The sequence below is a fragment of the Amblyomma mixtum genome, chromosome 2, assembly GCF_055824585.1.
Source record: "Amblyomma mixtum isolate Tamu chromosome 2, ASM5582458v1, whole genome shotgun sequence".
Classification (NCBI taxonomy): Eukaryota; Metazoa; Arthropoda; class Arachnida; order Ixodida; family Ixodidae; genus Amblyomma; species Amblyomma mixtum.
The window spans coordinates 134,201,537-134,214,537 of record NC_143013.1 but is presented as its reverse complement, the minus strand read 5'-3'; the positions used below and the strand labels follow the sequence as shown (position 1 = coordinate 134,214,537).

The window sequence follows — 13,001 nt, the reverse complement described above, 5'->3', positions numbered from 1 at the left end:
CATGATGCTTTGAGCGCCCATGGTGGCTGAGGTGGTCACGTGGGGTCTCCATGCAAACTCCCATAGACGGCTTGCCAGCTTTCCCTCTAGGTAATAGTAAGAAACTCTATGGTCCCGATGCTTCAGGCGAGCGCGTATGGATGGATGGATGGATAGATAGGAGCGCCCCCTTTGAAACGGGGTGGTGGCAATTGCCACCATGCTCAGCTTTTCTTTATTTATTTTTTTTTGTTTTTTGTTTTTTTTGTAGCTGCCCGGCACGTGCGCCATCTGGCGACGTCAAGGAGATTTGCGCATGCATTGGCTGCGCCTCAGTGATTTGTGCTTCTCGTGTCCTAGCGTTGCTAGAACCATTGGTTCCAGCAACACTGTTTTGTTATATGACGTCATGACGCTTGTACTTGCGAGTTTGGCCTGTGGCGGCGATACCTGTATTTTGGTTCTTGCTCTTTTCTACGTTACAAGAGCTTTGTTGTCAGTATGAGTGGCGTTTTTGTAATCAGGAGCTGGTATTCTGTCGATACAAACCAACTTCAATTTCTCCTCAGTGTCCCTTTAACTGTGCTCACTTTTCGCAGGCGGCTTGAAAGGGTTCCGAAAGTTTCATGTGTGATTTTCTCGGAAAGCTAGGCAGAGACCTGCTCAAGAAAATCCATGTTAATCTGCCCTATACGATCGACCAGAGGGAAGAGATACCACGAGATGCCACGAGACGCGTCAACGTGTACCCGATTCCGAGGAATATGCATATTTCACATAACATTGCAAGGAGGGAAGCAAGAGGATCTCTGGTCAACTGCGCCTAGGTGAAAACGTCAAACCCCACTAACGCGCAGGACGCCCCTTGACGTAGACCCTTCGCACCACGGAGGAAGGAAAGAAAAAAAAGTTTTCCTTCCTTCATGCTTCGCACTAACATTTTCAATTTTGTTCGCCTTGCGCCAGCGCCGTTCAAATCACGCGCGCCGCTGCAAATTTAGGCAGCAGAAAGGTGTGCCCCACTTGGTTTTTCTTAACTGAAAACCAGACTGCCGCGACTACTCGATTATAAACCTATTTTGAGAGCTATATATCCTAATTCTGCTTTTGAAGTAAAAAAAAATATTGAAAAATAGAAGCAAAGCCATTTCTTAGGTGGCAGAACCTGTCACCAATTGCGCCGCTCTCATTCACGACCTCTCATCTGTGCACCCATGCTCTCACCAGTTGCATTTCTCTTGAACTCTCAGTAAAGCCGGTGCAATGGCAGCAATGGCGCGAGTTGTTCGTGTGCGTCCTCCATGTTCGCGTGGCTCGCGATTTGAGGTGCGCAGCACTGCGTTATCGTCTCACACTTGCTGAAGTGTTGTCAGCGCACGATTCCATACCGGTGTTTGCGTGGTTCCCCGCAGGAGTCAGAATGCATCAACTGCAGAGCGCGCAAGCCAAGCATCGGGGCTTTACAGCAAGTGACACTGCAGCTGTCCACGCAGGTTTGATATAGTTACTTTTCACTTTTGAAAAAAAAAATAATAATAAATAGGTGGGTGGTGATGCAAAGTTGAAAATTCGACAGGTGTAGTTTTCACGCTGGTGCGATTGGTAAGCGCGGCCTGTGCTGCCCAGCCTCCCCAAGCGTTGTCGCCGAAATTGCTTTGTCCAACGCACGTTTGCAGCTGATGAGCACATGGTCGCAGGATCGAACCCCTGCCACGGCGGCCGCGTTTCGATTTAAGCGAGATGTAGAAATGCCCATGTTATGCGATGTAAGTGGACGTTAGATATCCTCAGGTGCTCTGATTAATCCGGAGGCTTTCACTACGGCGCTTGTTTGTGTGCCACCTGTCACTTTTTTTTTTTTTCAACCCTCTCTTGGCGATAGTTTGAAATGACCGCACGTCTCCTTTCCTAAATATTTGCATTTTTAGCGTCAGTGCTGTCCTCCACATAGTTAGGTACCATCGAACGTAGCTTGGGAGCCCACAAAATATTATTGCGCTTGTTTTAATGTGAGACACAAATAAAAGCAGCGAACGTCGGGTTGCCTGTATTAAAGCAGTTACGTTACAGCAGGAACGCAACTGTGCAAAAGAGAGTGCCAGCAACATGGTTACATCTCGTATTCATTGTTCTTGCATACATTTGTATTGAAAATGCCGTCATATATTTGTACAGTCGTGCAATTTTATTTGTTGTGGCCTTCTGGGCCACAGACTTTTTGGATTCTGTTGTGACGGGATAGGTACACTACGATTTTCCTAAGTCACCCCCCCCCCCCCCCCCCCCCCCCCCCAGCCCCGAAAAAAAGAAATCAATGGCTTTGAGTAGTTGCTTGTGATTTTGCCCAGTGTGTGGGCGTAGCTGACCTTGTTCTGTATTCTGTACAGTGCGCGGACGGTATTGTGTTCTCGCAGTGCATGGTGTGGACAGGCAGGCATGCTTCTTCCCCAGTTGATGTTACGGGAGGTTGCGGGAGCGCACAAGTGGATATTGACAAAGGGACGGCTTGACCTGAGTTGAGGGAGTGCTATTCGAACCAGTTTACATGCTGAAACTCGCCCGCTCCTACACTCGTCTTTTAATCGCAGTGTGAAAAGGCAAAAAACACACTTTGATATATGCAAGAAAAATTTTCTGTTACTTTGGGCGGGAATTCTTTTTACCCTGATTAGTGACCATAGTCTAAAGCGTTTTTTTTTTTTTCTGGCGGGGGGGGGGGGGGGGGGGGTTCGCTTTTGAGAAGTGGCACTTCTACTTTGATGCCAAAAACATGGTCAGCTGCATATCTTTGGAAGCGTTTCGTTCATTTCTGCTTAAATTGATTTTATATTAATATTGTCTTACCCAGTGTATGAGAGTGTGTGTGTGTTTTCTCATTTTCTCTCTCTCTCTTGTGTATTAGGTGCATGTTTTCTTTTTCTCTCTCACTCTCTCTCTTGTGCATTATGCTGTTCTATGTGTTGTTCAAACATGTCATTACTTGACTATGGCACTTGTCATGTTTTAGTGCCCCCCTGCAATAATGCCTTTGTGGTGCTGCTGGTATCTTTAATAAATAGAAGTAGTGCATTAGGCTTCTCACAGTTGCAAGGCTGAGCTTTTGAGGGGCCTGTAGTCACAACGAATAGCATCCTTCCCTTAATTTGTTTGAGGCAGCTTGTGTTGGAACTCCGAGAGCTGTTATTAAGCTGTTCTTGTGAGTGCTATTGTGCAAATAATGTTGGCTGTTTAGTGGTGTCTTGAAAGGCAGTGGGTTCAGCACACCTTTCGATCCTGGCAGCTGAGTATAGTTCCAAAATTGAGGAACAGTGGCAGGTCAGTTAGGAGGAAACAAGGTTGTTTACAGCTTGTTTCAACTTTGGACATGAGTTGCAGATGACTGTGAGGAAGCTTACATGGTGCGCCTGATAGGTCATGGCTGCTTGCAGCCAAATGTCATTGAGCGTGTGTTGTCATCTTTAACTCCAAGTTGTCCTTGTTTTTGCCTGGGTAGAAAACACTTGACCTCCTATGTGTATAAGCATTGGCACTTCTTTTAGCGATATAGGAAATGCTTGTCTTTAAATGTAAAAGTGGGATAACAGTGCTTTCGTGATGATATTTTTTCAAGAGGTTTATAATGGACTGTACTTGCAAAATTGGGGGGCGAAAAAAAGTCCCCTGTTCTCGTTGAATCCAAGGATCTGGGAAGAAATTCTGGTTGTGCTAGGAATCATGGGAGGAGAAGGAAAGGTACAGAGAGGGCGAAGGCCAAATTTCCATTCCTGATAACTCCACTTTTACTAAAGCATTTGAAATGTTATTCTCGGGGGAGATTAATGAAGCAGCAGTGTGCTTCAACATAAAATGCATTCCGCAGCTTTCTTTCAAAGTTTTTTAGGGCCGCTTTGAGGAAGCACTGATATTGATTCCTGTTTTGGGCCGAGTGCTGCACATGCACAGTAAGGAAGTGACTGTGCCGATGTGTTGTGCATGATGTAAATTGTGTCACAGCTGACACAGATGGTTCGGTTTCATACAAAAGACATTAGAGGCAAAGTTCAACAGTAAGACTCATGGCGCCTGATCTTTTTGTGCCTGCAGCATCTGCTTGTTTGAGACCTCTCATTTTCATTGCAAGCTTAAACAGAGCTGCCACGAGGTTTGCACAGAACTCGCACTTGCCTGCATGCAGTGTACAGTCATCCACACAGTTGTCTAGAGTGCTCGAACGGCTCCCTGTATTGTGCATTTCTGACAGTTGCCGCTGTCTGGTGTGCACCCATTACCTTTTAAAGACGAGAAGTTAAGCATTCACAGATAGGAAGGTAGTGATCTGTGCTTCAGCTGCCCGCTCCATTCGTGATTTGTGATCCAGCTTGCTATCTGCCATTGTAATTGAGTATGAGACAGCAGCAGGCCTGCATGCAAGATAGTCTTCAGAAGAGCTACCTGGGCAAAAATGAGGATTGAGGGGGCTTATTCCTTCTTGCATTGCTTGGAAAGAGCAACTTACGAGCCCAATCAGTTTCTCTGTTTGCAACAGCCACCTGTCAGTGCAGTGGCACATGCCTTAACCGCTGCATCACTGTGCCGGTGGTGGTGTGAGGACTTGCCGTGGTCTAACAATATGACACATTTTACATTGTTGCGTACAAGTGAACGAATAATGCCACCGCATTTCATCCGCATCAGACCAGTTGGTAACCCTAAATTTTTTGCATGACGTGCAGGCACCTGTGCACACGGACCGAGAGGAGAGGTACCTGCTCTCTCTGCTCGCAGGTTAGGTGGTGCTGGCCGTTGCCAGTAAACTAGTGCCAGCAGTGTTGACAGAGCAGGGCAACAGACTGGGAATTCAAGCGGCACAAGAGAGCCAGCTACCGCTTCCACTCCTGCCATCAGCTGCCTCTTTTGAAGGACCAGCCACTTACTAATAGAGGTGATGTCCTTGAGGGGACCCTGTCACTTGCGGTCTTTTTGGAGACCTGCTGAGACGCCGGCGTCAGTGTGCATCTCAGGTGAGGCCCCAGGTGCATGGAAAAATATCTTCCTTCTCTTGCGTGTCGCTCTTGCGTTGTTGCTCTCCACCTTTCATTGTGCGCGCTGTTTCACGAGCCGGCTTTGCCATTGCGAATATAGGTGAGCATCATCTAGAGCCTCGACAGTGCATCGTCTAGGGTCAAAAAGTTTAACAGATTCCTGCGCAGAATGTGCTTCGTGCCCTTCATTTTTAGGCAAAACCTGATTTCACCCGAAGAAAAAAATCTGGTTTTGCCTGATTTTTTACACTTTTTTACACCCTGAGCAGTTTCCATGAAATTTGGGTTAAACACATGGAAACTGGTGGATATCTGGATCATTTTCCGGAGAGCTGCCTTCTGTTAAAACAGGTAGCTTTAAGCCATGGGCCTTAAGTCTTGGTGGCATCGCCATGACAAGCGCTGCACGTGCTAACGATGCTTTTCTTCAGCACTCTAGTGCAAGGGTCTCAAAATTATAGTGCTTTGTGGGCTCCATTGAGAAAATATCTTCTGCCACAGGCCAGAAGCTGAAAAATGAAAGGAGGCGAATGATGCCCAATTGCAGGTCTCTTCAATTCAGAAATGGTTCTCTGTACCAATTCTGAAAAATTTCCGCTGGTGCCGGCACGGGGCAATTCCAGTTTCTTGTTGCAGGTGCAGCGCGTCGGCAGCGTCACAAATCACTGGTGCGGAGATATTCAGTCGAGCGCGTGCATGCACAGGCCTTGTCGTCTGCTATCCGGTTCTCGTCCGTTGTGGTGTGTTGTGTTGCGGTGCGTCGCGTCTATTTTTCATGCCTCGTGGAGTCATGGACGACGACATCGCCGAATCCATTTTTATGGAATTTTCGGAGTCGTCAGATGCCGAAGATGAGGAAGCCGACATGGTGCTTTCTTTTGCAGCAACACAGTTACTTCGGACAGATCGCAACAGAATCCCAACTACCATGAAAGCATAGTAGCTAGTTATTTCAGCTTCGAATTCAAGAGGCTGTTCAGGCTGTTGCAAGAAACGGGAAAAACTTTCTTTAGTTGGCCATTGATGTTAACAAACATTTCGTTGTCTGCTTACGCCATCAAACACGTGCACCACTATCCTGCACCTCCGTCTCTGAGGGTGCCGCGGTTCTTTGCACCAAAGCGGCACCACGAATGCACCAAAATCAAACGCGGACGGTGGTGCAGGGGGCGCTGCGAATCGAGCGCTTTGGTGCAACGCACCATGAACCGGTTCCAGCGGTACAGAGAACCACAGGTGAATCGAATGCAGCTTATAATGGCGTTTTTTGGGGGAAACGTGTGTGAAGAGCGTCAGTCTTGCATTGTGTTGGATCAGAGAAACTATGAAGATAATTGGCCTTATCACAAAGAGTTTTTATTTTTTTAATCACAGGAATTAGCCTTCAGTTCTAAGCATGCTGCTGGCTTGAGGTTTGAAAGCGCTTAGCAGGGACAAGGATGCAGTCGCTTTTTACGTTACTTTTTTGTTTGTTTTCAGTGAAGTTTTACATTCAAGATGCTCAGGTGATCACATATATCTGTGAGAATTGCAATGGAACGAAGCCACTTCTCAAGTGACTTTTTTTTCTCCTTCAAGGAGCTGCCAATTTCCTCTTTCAGGTCAAAGGCTCAACCTGCGCACATCCTTGTTGTATAGGATCTCCTTATGATTGCATTCTTCCTCGTGTAATAGACAGGTGAACTGATGGTGGTGGAACTCCTCATGAACGAGTGGAGTTCACTGCGCCGAACACAATGTCTATGACAGGTTTCATATTTAGTACCTTGACGCATAGTGTTTCTTGGTGTGAGATTCGTGGCACCGCCGCTAACTGCTCAATGACTCTGAACCCTTCAAGCTTCATTTGCAAACGTCCACTCGCAAACGTCCCACGGACTGCTCCTGCTTCAGACCATTGGTGGAGGACAGTCAGTTTCCACACACCACCCACTCCTATTGCAAGCCGGTGCGTTCAGTGACTCCTTCAAGCACCAAAATTATGTCTGCTCCTGTAGTGGTGCCTCTCATTGAGGCAGTGTCCAGTAGTTTTGTCAGGTTGAGACCCCCTAATGAAGATCCCCCTAATAAAGATGGCACACTGGGTGCTATCTATGATGTCAGTGCTTTCGTCACTATGAGAGGAAAGGCATCTTATGTCCTGGCATCGGTTTATTAACTCTTTCGCTACCGCAGAAAAATGGACGATTTGGAGTGTACGGAAAGGAAAATTTTTTTCACAAGAACTAATACACCCAGCACATATTGCAATGCATGAAATTGTAGCTTATTAGTTACACTTCTGAATGAAACAAACAGAAGAGTTGTGTGTGCGAAAGTAAATGAGCATTTATTTGTGAAATTTGCTAAAAACATAAAAAAAGTATATAGCAAAAACAAAAATTACCGGCTGCACTAAGACAGAACTTGATTAGAGGAAAACTGGAATATACAAACTGTTGCACATGTTTATAGCTGTCATTATTCACAGTTTCAGCTATGAGAAAAATTTACTGCGCTTTCCATGGCCTGTCAAGTCAGGGGTCATGACTGTGGTGCCACTGTCAAGAGCAATCAGGGGTGAAGATGTGAAGCAGAGGTAGACTGACAGGCGCTTGACATAAGGTTTTATCTTTGTTCCTCCCTTGTTCTCTGATAGCCTAGCTTGCAGTTTCTTCTTTTTTTTTAATTTTTTTCGGTTGGTGCTGAATGGATTCTATGGGAGGATTGGGGGCGTGGACTTCATTTCCCTCATCATACCCGAAGATTTCTTGAATGAGCTGCTCCCTGAAAGCCAGCTGATAAAATTTGGCATTTTAGGCAAACTCTAAAACATTAGAATCATTGAAATAAGTTTTAGCGATGTGGTTCGAAAGCCAGGACACTTTCCAAGTCTTGCCAATAGATGCTGCCGCCACTGAATCATCCGGGTCCGTTACGAGCAAAAACAAAACAAAAAAAGAAAAAACAATTTTGAGAAATTATTTTTGATGTCAGAGGGCCAGAATTGATTATTCTGGTATTTTAATAGAAATAAAGTCGCGGCAGGTCTACAATTCCAATGTATATGATGATTCCAATGAACATCAGCATCTCCAACAGATTCACGTCTTCCCATGAGCCGTCACGCCGAACTTGCTGAAAATCTTCATCCATGCATACTTATTAGTGTTTCCGCACACGGTCTTCATCATCTCCGCCGTGAAGAGCATCAAAAAAAAGTCGAGAAGTCGAGCTAATCTCCGAGCGCCGCTCCGCAGCGATGTGCCGATATGGACACCTAGCTGTCGTCTTGGTTGAAAAACGCGACGCGACCTTGAGCATTTGGCTAACTGCCTTCGCCATACGTTGTCAAGACCCTGAAGCACAAAAATAAGCCACTCTTATCAATTACAAACCGTATGAACCGCAGAAAACCCACAGCGAACGAAAACAGAACTCGCATGCAAGTACGTGCTGACGTTCCAGGCTCCCGAGGCAAAGTCTCGCTGTCGAAATCGAAATCCAACGTTTGTACATTGTTGCCCGACTAATAACCGCTGCTTTTGTGGCAAAAAACGAAACCGAAACCGGCCGACGTACTCGGTGTCAGCTTTCGTTTTCGAGGAGCGCGCGGCGACGCGGACGCCATTTTCTCCAGCTGACGCCGCTGCGGCCGTTCAAAGTTTTATTTTTCACGGCGCCCCCTCATGTCAAACCACTGAAACCAAGGCTGCAATCGAAAGAGCAGTTGTTGAGCTCGCTAGCTAGATGGCGGAGCACGTACACGACTCTCCAAAATGAGCTTTTTTGCGCGGGCGATTTGAATCGATCATATGCGATCGATGGCCTATGGCGCGGTAGTGAAAGAGTTAAGGTGTTTTCAATGTCGTGGCCTATCTCAGCAGTTCTCTCCACAACGGTATTGGTTCGGAATTGATTTTTCATGCTGGGTCACGTAGCGCCTGCAGCTTAAAACAAGCAGTTTTTCACAAATAATACATCGGTCAAAAGTTTTGCGAATTTTGCAATTAGATGGGAAATAATGAAGCTTGGTCTCTCTGCTTGTTCCGCTGTAATGGCTGGCTTTTGAAAAAAAGTTGTTGCCGTTTTCTGTGTGGATGATGTTGAAGGCTCCTGCGTACCACTAAATTGTGGTCTGGATGTCATCGCTGTTGAACTCATTTGTTCCCAAAAGGAGTATCAAGCCACTCACACTTGGAGGCACTAAGACGAGTAGGTCCTTCAGGTCGTTGATCTTGGTGCCAGGATGGTTGATGAAAGCCGGAGTTGAACATCTGTCGTCCCTTCCTGGTTCTCACTTGTCATGCTAGACTCAAAAGGTGCAATGGTGTGTTGAACGATACGACTTTGGTGAAGTTCTTCACCCTCGCCCGCCATGCTGGCACCTTAGAGAAAAGCTGGGACTTGGGGACTAGAAGATATGACTTTATTTATTCTAGGACTCCCCCCACTGCCCAAAACACTCGATTAAATAAGCATCCAAAACAAAGCGCACTAGTCACAAACATGTCTGCACCCTGGGGTGGTGCACAACGTCCTCCTCTAGTTTTCCCCTTCGCCCCTGGAGTGGGCCATAAATCACTGTCGTACACACTTTTTCAACGGTCAACAGAATGCGGCAGAGTTGGCGAGTCACTTGGTTGGCCAGCTAGCTGCGTGTGACTTTAGAGTTCCTGCGATTCAGGGTCATCGCCATGCAACACCTTTCACCGCTGCCGCTGGTCCGACGCATTGACATTAACATGTGGCGCGTCACAATGGTGCCGTTACCGCCGAGTTGCAAGCTGTTCAAGCCACTGAAGACCATTGTGGACCGTCCAGTTTTGTTGTACCGGGCGGTCCACAGTGCCCGTTGCCACCGAGTTGAAGGCTGGCTCGGCCGCAAGGAACTGTTGTGGAATCTCTGTCCTGACTAATCCCGTAATGATCATGGGAGGCCCACAGGATGAGTCAGGCTTCGGGCTCCCACGGGGTCGTTCCAGGTTGCGGGTTGTGTTGATGAGATACAACGCATTGACGAGCATGACAGCTGGGGAGCACTGTCGAAGCGTCAAAATGGTTGAACAGGTATTTCATCTGTGAGCTCCCAATTACTGCTGTTGGCGGACAAAGGGAAAATTTAAAAAAAAAAACAGTCTTGGAAGCATTGCTAGCAGCCATGAAAAGGATGTAGCAGAGAAATACAGTAGAACCCCGCTGTTACGTTCCTCACTGCTGCGTTTTCCCGGCGGTTACGTCGTTTTCTTCGGGTCCCGGCATAGCTTTCATAGGATCCAATGTATTGGGAACCCCGCTGTTACGTCGTAGCCGAGGAAACGATCCCGCATGATACGTCGCAACCGGGCTCCCCGAACCCAACCGGGCAATGCGCGCCAACCGGCATTTTGATTTTTGACGAGTCTTGGCCAGGCTTGGCTACGGAACTGGCTGCAAGAAGCCGCACGCGAGTTGGAGAGGCCGCCACTAGATGGCTATCTGCCTCGCACGCCGAACGCCGCAATCTTTATCGTGGGAGGTGGTGAGGAGGAGGGGCGCGGCTGCGGTCGCTTATCAGCGCGTCTTTTCTTTCACTCTTTCTTTTTATCTTTTAACTCTCCTCTATCTGCAAGTGACAGCGGTGGTGGCTCGGCTGGAGCCAGTCGGCAGGGCCCGTGCAATTTCCTTTTCATCCTTCTCAGTCGCAACAACATCTTTATTGTGCTTTGATGGCGTGATAGCGTTGAGTAAGCGGAAGGGGCTTTCCCTTGAGGAAAAGCTGGACGTACTAAACGCAGTCGACAGGCAGCCAGGGCGGCTTACGCGGAGCAGCACGGCGAGCAGCCTACGAACATTTCAGTGCTTGACGCTGTGCACAACGTCGCTTCAGCGTGGACTGCAGTGAGCGCGTGAACTGCACAGCACTGCTGCGTGCGTGCGGTGTGGCTGCACCGCAAAGCGACGCTGACAGCAATGCGGCCTTTGCTATTGAGAAACGCGTTGTTCTTTCCAGCGAGCGAAAGAAACTGCAATCCACCATTCTCGATTTTTTAAAGTCCTAGGGTCAATTTGCGGAAATTAATTGTTTCAAGTCAAAGCTGCACTGTTTTCATTAATTTTCGGTGCTTTCCTCACTGTTGCGTTTTCCCGGCTGTTACGTTTTTTTTTCCCGGTCCGGTGAAAAACGTATGAACGGGGTTCTACTTATAAATATACTTGGTTGCTAGAGGTAAAATGCGTAGTCGAGAAGTGCTTCATTTAGGCAAAGATTTATTTCGAGCTGATGTGTCGTACAGAGCCTGCCCTTTTCAAGACTGAGGTTGTTGGTACAGTGCAATCTGCTTATAACGATATTGAGAAAATGGGAAAATCCGATCGTTATAACCGATTATTACTATATCTGGATCACAAAAAAAAATAAAGAAAGAAAGACAGCAAAAGAAAGCACGCATGCATTTTCCCGTGCATGCAGACTTACCTACTTGCCAGCGATGATTCAATCGGATGGAGCAAAGCTTGTCACTAAAGAACACTGAACACTTTATTGCTGTATATATAAAGAGAATAAATAGCTTACCGTATTTACCGAATTCCAACGCGCCCCCGATTCCAACGCGCACCCAATTTACGGCACCAAAAAAAAAAAAATATTTTCAAGCCCAGATTCTAACGCGCGCCCGATATTGGTAATGAAAAAAAAAAAAACTACAAGCCCCGCTTCTAACATGCATGTGACTTCCACGAATGAAAATAATTTGCAACCGTTTTTTTATATTTTAAGGGGAGATGCGGGTGAAAAAACCGCGATTTTTTTCGATAAAGTCGATTTTGTATTTTCTTGCGTTTTGTATTCCCCCAAGCCTCTTCTTTTATGTGTAAAAAAATCAAAGCCGATAATCAATGGGAAGTTAGTAAAAAATACTATTAAAGCACTCGCGGTGGCTCGCGAAAGTGCGAATTTGACCGAATTTCGGGAACGCGGCATTTCGCTCCACGGCGTCGCCCGCTCTTGAATATTCGTGGGGAAGTAGGCCTACCCATCGTCTACGAGAAGCCACTTCGGCAGCGGCGCATTCTTGATAAAAATACGAAAAAAAAGATCGTTTCCCGCCCGAGTCGAGCGTCGCGACTGGCCCTTCAAATCACGTGGTACGATCGGAGCCGTTCCATTGGCTACGAGCATGCCACCGCACGGTCGGGCGCAGACGCTCTTTCTTCGTTCTGCCGCCACCGAGACGTGAACCAACGCTTCTGCCCGGGTTATTCTCCTATCTCCGCTATGGATGTGACTGAGAAACAAGATTTTCGCTCACGCAATTTCCTGACAAAGCATCAGTATAAAGGAAGACGCCCCAAGCGCAAGCGGAGAGCTCCGGTTACGGGAGGTTCGTCTGCTGCTAGGCGTAACTGCGGCAACGGCGATGCTTCTTGCGGAGCATCCATGACTTCGTCAGTGCGTCTGAGCGAAAGATAAAGATCTTCGACTGTAAAAACTGGCGCGGGAGCGCTGTTATCTGTGAGATCGGCATGATGCACGACCTCGTCAGCGGCGCGGCGTGCCCCGCCTGCGGACGATGTAATCTCTGTCAGAGAGTCGGCCGCAAAACAGAAAGGAGTCTCATCGTTTTTGGAACTTTACCGCCGAAATGACGCGTTTCCGACAACCGTTGTTTCATCAACATATTCTTCGATCCGCGTATCTTGATCGTGCAACGGCAGTGATGAGGCGTCCGCCCGCGGCAGTGCACGGGATACCGTCGTCGTGAACGCGGTCCGTGGTCGCTGAGCACGCGACCAATGACAAGCGCCACACCGGTTGAAAACGGCTCCTGCGACGCAGAAAACGACGAGCAAACGTGCTCCCATGTTTCCAGCAGTTAGTGAGCTCCCACATCGTATAATGGCGATGACGATGGGCAGCTATGGGGCAGTTTCGGTTTGCACTCGAATCCAACGCGCATGCGATTTTGAGACGTATTTTTCCCGAAAAAAGGTGCGCGTTGGAATTGGGTAAATACGGTAATCACGCTGAAAGAAGTTGGA

At 47.5% G+C, this 13,001-nt stretch overlaps 1 long non-coding RNA gene across 7 annotated transcripts in view; it reads left to right on the top strand.

Annotated features, from left to right (window-relative positions):
• The first annotated feature begins 1,211 nt into the window (after positions 1 to 1,211).
• The window catches only part of LOC149360964 (uncharacterized), a 92,683-nt gene continuing 80,893 nt past the window's right edge, over positions 1,212 to 13,001 (top strand). For 3 of the 7 annotated variants that reach the window (XR_016288886.1, XR_016288887.1, XR_016288885.1), the window contains exons 1-3: positions 1,212 to 1,305; positions 1,392 to 1,472; positions 4,692 to 4,979. This is a non-coding gene — a long non-coding RNA (uncharacterized LOC149360964). Of the gene's footprint in view, positions 1,473 to 4,691; positions 4,980 to 5,636; positions 7,939 to 13,001 lie in introns of those variants that run through there. The other 4 variants (XR_016288889.1, XR_016288888.1, XR_016288891.1 and 1 more) reach the window with 2 other exon arrangements.